The sequence below is a fragment of the Delphinus delphis genome, chromosome 15 (assembly GCF_949987515.2).
Source record: "Delphinus delphis chromosome 15, mDelDel1.2, whole genome shotgun sequence".
NCBI lineage: Eukaryota > Metazoa > Chordata > Mammalia > Artiodactyla > Delphinidae > Delphinus > Delphinus delphis.
In genome coordinates, this window is record NC_082697.1 from 19,324,818 (window position 1) to 19,331,917 (window position 7,100).

A 7,100-nucleotide genomic window follows, 5' to 3' on the forward strand; every position below is an offset into this window, starting at 1 on the left:
GTATATTAAAATGTTTTTAAAAAGAATGAAGCAAGCGATCTAAAACTTGACCTTTTATGGGGGAAATAATATAATTATCTAATGTAATTTAAATGCTTAAAGTCATGTCAGTCAAATGTCTGCCATATTAATTAAAAGATTCTGTGAACAAGGACCAAGACAGCATGATACATGTGAACACCCTGAACTGGGAGATGCAGCGGGATACAGTGATTCCCTTACAGTGCATCCGACAGCAGGATGCTGGCCTCTCTCTGGGACCTGGAGTGACTGCAGCCCCTGCCACTCTCTGGGGCCCTGCCTCCTCACTCCTGACTTTGCCCTGCTGAGTCCTGGCTGCTATGAGCCACGAGGTCAGATTCATTCACCCTGACCTGCGCGGTCTTGCAGGCCCACCGGCTTGTGAAATGTGGAAGGAGTCTGCTGCCAGCTTCTTGGCAACATCTGCACTGGCGTGTTGGTGAGCAGCGTGCCAGTCCTGCCATTGCCTGGCTTTCTGATAGGCTCCATTCATTCACAGGTGCTTCAATGTCCTGTTAGAAACTGCCCCGCCCACCTCTTGACCTTCTATGTCTAGTAAAGGGGCTGCACCCAGCTCCTTCTACCTCCCTGGTCTGATTGCTCCAAATTTCACTTCCTTGGCATACGAGCTGGACTTTGAACATGAGGTGTCAGTTGGACACCTAACGCAGCGACTTTTGTGCCTGACACCTCAGTTTCACCCTCACCAAGGCTCCAACTCACATGCATACCTTGTTTGGCTCAGCCACCAGCATCATTTCATTCCTTCCTCCCCTTCCTGGCAGCTCCGGCTGTTTGGCACCTGAGTTACGACATCCTGTGTCTCTATGCTTTAGGGAAGCTGCTGATTCCTGAAATAAGAAGGTCTGACTGAACTCCAGGAGGAAGAGAACCCGAGTCAGAGCTGAGGTCCTAAGTCAGCAGCAGTAGCAACAATATGTGAACATAGGAGAGAAGGCAGGAGACTTGCACCACTGGACAGAGGAAATGCAACCCCCAGGGAAGGGAGCATAGGCAGGGGGCTGCCCAGGCTATCCCCAGAGACTCAGCCTGGTTGCTTTGTCTGTTGGGGGAGGGGGGGAGGGGAGAGTGAGACATAATGACACACAGTGATGGGTGTCTCTGCCTTTCACTCTCTATCACTGTGAACACCCCCCACCCCCCACCCCCCCCGCTGCCGGTTTAGTCCCCTATGTGTTTCTTTCTCTATTCGCTTCCCAAAGGATTTAAGGATGTCAACTCTCCATATGTCATGGATCATTTGGCTCAAAAATGCCCCCCAAAGACCCTGCAGAGCATAATTTCTACAAATATGTCTCAGAAGACACAACTCTCCAACGCTAAGGTCAGGTAGAGAACGACAAGTATGTTGCAGGATGTCAATAGATCTGCGTGACCTCTAACATGATTTAGCCTCTCTGAACCCATTTCCTCTTCATCTGTAAATGGTGATAATGATCACGGCCCTGCCTGATTCTCAGTGGTGAGGCCCAGGCAAGATGGGAGAGAGCCCTTAGTAAACTATAAAGACTTGTTCTGAGCAGAATGGAAACAACTTTCAGGAAATGAGATGCTGCTGGACTGCAAGAGCGTCGTGAAAGGCTCCGAGGAAGTGTCTCCAAGCCTAGCTTTTAAAATTGCTCTCACAACAGGCATGTAACCAAACCTGTGTAATGTCTCAGCTGCTGGTAGATGTCTTTGCTTTTCACTGTGAGGGCCTGATCCTGTTTCTTCCATCCTTCTCTAATTTCTCTATATTTCTTTCAGAATCCTGGACCTCTTACTTTTCTGACATTTTTCTCTGTCTCCATCGTTTAAATTGTTTTTCCTCTCATTGCATTTGAAAAAAATTTAGAGTGATCAAGAATTCCATTCTTAACCTTCCATTGTTTCTCCCTCCTTTTGCTCAGTCTGGGTGATCTCACTCCCCCTGATCCAATCCTGAGAACCCCCAGATCCATAACACACCCCATTCTCTCCCTCAATTCCAAACCCAGGTGTCTTCCTGTCAAAGAACCTCTTCTGTTACCCTGGAGTGCCCCTGACTGACCTCGTGAACTTCCCCCTCCAAACTCTTCTTCCCGCTAAGCTTCTGTATCTTAGACGTACACGCCAGCCCGACTGGCTGAAAAATAAGTGTCCTCAAGGACAGCAACCACATCTGTCTCTTTTTCACTGTGGAATCTCAGTGTCTGGCCCTTGAGAGGGGTTCAGCAAATCTTTTTTTTTTTTCTTTTAATATATAAAGAATGATCTCCCTCTGCCTCATTCTTTGTTAAATAATAATCAAATAACAAAATTATATAAATTAGGCAGATAGAAGTTGGCATAGTGTGTAACACTACTTGAGTGCTCTCATGGATGCTGGACCTGTTGAGCACTTCATATATTTATGTTATACATATATATATATAATATAAATATATGCATACATATTTAGATGTGCATATGCAAACACATATACACACGTATATATCTAGATATGTCTATGTGTATACATATGTGGTGTATATATGTGATATAGATGCATATATCTGAATATGTGTATGATTTATATATATATATACATTCTTTAGATATGTTATTTACCCATTGTACAGGTGAGTAAACTGATTTTATCTGTTGTTACAGATAACAGATGGTGGAACTGCGTTTGTACTCCATTTCTCTTTTTTTTTTGTTGGAATGTAATTTGTACTCCATTTCTAAGATTTACAAATACTAGTTCATTTAACACTTATAACAACCCTTTGTTGTTAGGAGTCAGGGGCTACTTCTTCCCCACTTTATAGTTGGGGAAACTGAGGTAGAGCGAGGTTAAAGGCTGGCTCAGGGTAAAGCGTAGTGCAGGATTTTTGCCCACACAGCCTAGGTCCAGAGTCGGTGCTATGCTGCCTTTCAAATGCTGAAGTTCTTGAAGTCTGTAAGTCTGTTTCTGTTTTGTAAATAAGTTCATTTGTATCATCTTTTTAGATTCCACATATAAGTGATATCATACGATACAAAAACAAATTTACGGTTACCAAAGGGGAAAGGTTAGGGGGAGGGATAAATTAGGAGTTTGGGATTAACATATATACACTACTATATATAAAATAGATAATCAACAAGGACCTACTGTATAGCACAGGGAACTCTACATTACTCAGTATTCTGTAATAACCTATATGGGATAAGAACCTGAAAAAGAATAGATATATGTATATGTATAACTGAATCACTTTGCTGTACACCTGAAACTAACACAACAGTGTAGATCAACTATCCTCCAATATAAAATAAAAATTAAATTAAAAAAAGTTGAAATCCATATCATAACTACTCTGTTCCAACACCTCTACATCCCCCTGAGCCCAAGTCCCCTGCATATTACTTCTTAAGTAACTTCCAGTTTGTCTTTTTCTCTCCTGTATCAAGCACGGTGCATACAACACAAATCAGTGGGGTATGTTGAATAAGAAAATAAATGGGTAAGAAAAAAAGTAAATAAAGAGGTAAAAGTTCACATTTGCTTCAACTTCTTCAGTGGGACTACTTTCTCCATTTTATTTTTTCTAAAAGGAATTCTTTCTCCTACTTCATGTTTTATGGAGTTCAGCATCCCTTTCCAAAGATGACCCTCCTTATTCCTTCAGGCCTTGGTATCCATTATCATTTTTCCTTTAAACAGCTGATTGGAAACGATTTGTTTGCTTCGTACAGGTCATTTTTGTCTAGTGGCGAGGCCAAGTGTTTTATCCTGTGGGAATGCATTTTCATTTTTATAATGGAAGTCAATGGGAGTTAATAAAGGGAATGGAAAAAACACACCGCTGCCAACTGCTGAACTATGTATCCATTCCATCCCGAGAGCCCCACCTGTCCTCACCATGTGCCTCTTGGGGAATCCTAGGAGCAGCTGGATAGACATTATAGGAGACAGTGGTTATGTGACCATTTGGTCGGAGGGTGTCATGATCCTGGGAAAACTGGGGTGCTTCCAGTATACATCACAGACCCCCTGGGGTACATCACTGCAAAGGGGTCACTGGTAGTCTTGGGATGTAGACCCTCAGCCTTCTTCTTAAACTCACCCCAACACTTGTGAAGCTGGAATTCACTTTCTATTTTTTTCTGTCTGAACCAATTCACAGCCACTACCATGCTCTGGAACCACCTTACTTAACACTTGTTTCTGAACTTCTACCATGCTAGGTGAGAGGCAAAGGGGCATTGAAGATATGACCCTGTGTAGAGCCAGACCTCCTGGAGTTTTAGTTCTAGCACTGAGGAACTAGAAGAAATTACTTAGTCCTCCATGGTCCCATATCCTCATCTGTAAAGAATGAGGAGTAATGATCCCTTTACCATGGGGCTTTTGCGAGAATTAAATGAGACACGGCTTTTAAAGCAGTGAACCTCCTGCTTGGCAGAAGCTTTGTGCTCATTGGGTATTACCTGGGATGATGATGGTGATAACGATGATCCTGATGATGATGTTGATGGTGGCGGTGAGGACGCTGTGTCGTGGAAGATATCGATACAAAGCTAACTCAGATGTGGTCCCTTTTTTCGAGACATTCACAAGCCGGTTGGAGCTATAGACATGCCCTCGTAGAGTCATGGGTGAGAAAGGTATAAATAAGAGGTACAACAGTTTGGCTGGCAGAAAGCATTCCTGCCCAAGGTTCTTCATAGAAGCGCTACTATCTAAGCTGGGCCCTTGAAATATATAAGCTTTGGGGGTGTGGGGACAGACTGATAGGACCAATGTTGTTGAAACCAAATCGAACCTGGCAATAACTCCTGAAAAGCTGAGATATTTTCACGTTGTCTTTGCTGCATGTCCTGCCATGAAAAATTGTGATTAGAATTTTACATTTATATAGCACATTTATTTTTAGAGGCTCCAGGGATATTATTAAAAACTAAAACCTTCAGTTTTAATGTTGGTCTGTCTTGCAAAATATGTGCACCTTTTCTCCCAATGAGCTCTCTAACTCGTATGAGAGTTAGTGGGATGTTTGGACTAACTGTGAAATCTAAAATTATTCAGATATTAAAAATAAATATAAGTTTTAAGAAATCTTTCAAAAGTGAAGTGCATTGAAAAAGCCCTGGTAATAAAGCAATACTAATTATGCTCAGAATTGCCAGGGAGTTGGAGGGAAAAACATTTCAGGAAAAAATGTTGAGAGGAAGGGTATATTAAATACACCGTCAGGGAATCTTTGGACCATCGTCCACTTTGGAGGCAAACAGCTGAGGCTCCTGTAAAACAGGCCAAGCAGTGGTTGAGAATGTCCACTGAGAATTGTGTAAAATACATTTCCGAGTGCCCAGTGCTACACCATGAACCCTGGATCATCAGAGTTCTGTGCTAGCAGGGCACTGTGGGTTATGATGTAATGATCACGCCCCACTGTTACACGTGATACCTTCTTTAAGGGGATCCTATCTTACTGTGAGTAAAAAGCAAACTCTGCTGGTTTGGGATACAATAGCATCCTATGAGTTTTAACACCACCAATTGTGCAGAAGAACTTAATCCTAACAGCCTGAGACAGAGGAAACACAGTAATTACACTGTCTAAAGTAGCCCCCTAAAAATTCCTTCACTGCTGCCCACTTATGCTGTACCTCACCACCTTGTTTTGTATATCAATTGTTTTTTCCTCACTGAAAGTGTTTAGTTTTGGGGGGCTGATGGTTTAGTATCCTTCTCCTCCACGGACTGTAGCTTTAGGTGTCCTTGACACTTAATAGAGTGTTGGACGCATAGTAGATCCTCAACAAAAATTGAATGAGTGTATGAATAATGGGTCATTGTCACAGTTTTTTCCCCTGCCTAAGAGCTTATTAACTTTTAGTTGGTCTACTACAATAATATTATTTGTAGTGACCTCTAACTTATCTTTTACACTTGTGAAAACTTTTTAATTGAAATATATTCAAAAAAAGTGTACATAAGTGTACTTTTTCCAGTGCAATGTTTTTTTACAAACTGAACAAATCTATGAAACCAGTTCCCAGATCCAGAAAAAGAAATTCACTAGCATCCCATAAGCCCTCTTGTTGCCTTCCTCCAAATCTACACTGCCCCCAACCAAGGGTAATCATTGTATCTAATAGTAAATTTTAGTTTTGCCTGTTTATACATAGGCTCATTTAATATGTACCCTTTTGAGTTTGTCTCTCATTCAGTATTATAAGATTTATCTATATTGTTGAGCACAGGCATAGAGCATTTAGTTGTATAGTAATCTATTGTGTGAACGTTTGGTAATTTATCCACAATGTACTACCCATTTAAGTAGCTTCCAGTTTGGGCTATGATGAATGTTGCTGCTGTACGGTCTTGTACATGACTTTGGGTACATGCATGTACATGTAGATGTTGGGTATATATCTGGGAAAGGAATTGCTGGGTTATAGGGCCTGCGGATGCTCAGTTTAATGGACACTGCCAAAAAGTTTTGCAAAATGGTTGTACTAATCAATACTTCCAGTAATCGTAGTATATGAGAGTTTGGGTTACTCTACAGCCTTACAAGCACTTATTTCTTGTCTTTTTCATTTTATCGCAGTAGCTCTTTAGCAGCTCTGTCCATATACAGTCTCTTGCCCTGTTATGTACAATACCTTCTCCTCCTGGTCTCTGGAGGGATTTGATGAAGTCAATACCTGGAATAGATGCTTCAGCAACTTACTAAGACTAAGCAGGGTTGCAAACTCAAATCTATCTGGGATATGTGGGAAGGGGACCAGCATAGGCAATATGGCATGGTGGGGTCTGTGGCTAAATAGGTAGTGTGTGTGCCATATTCAATGCAAACTCTAAAGACATTGATTTCTAATGATCAGGCCTGCCTGGTGGTCATGCGTTTAAAGCTCCTAATTCCTAAGAAAATGTCCAAACTCCTTCACCCAGATTTCAAAGTCTCTTCTGATCCCTGTGGTTTTTTGTTTGTTTGTTTGTTTTTTGTTTTTTTTCCCATTTGACTTGTTGCAGCCATTCTTCCATATGTACCTTTTACTTTTGCAAGAGTCAGCTCTGAAACATCTCCTGAGTAGGTCATGTGTGCTCACACCTCCCTGCC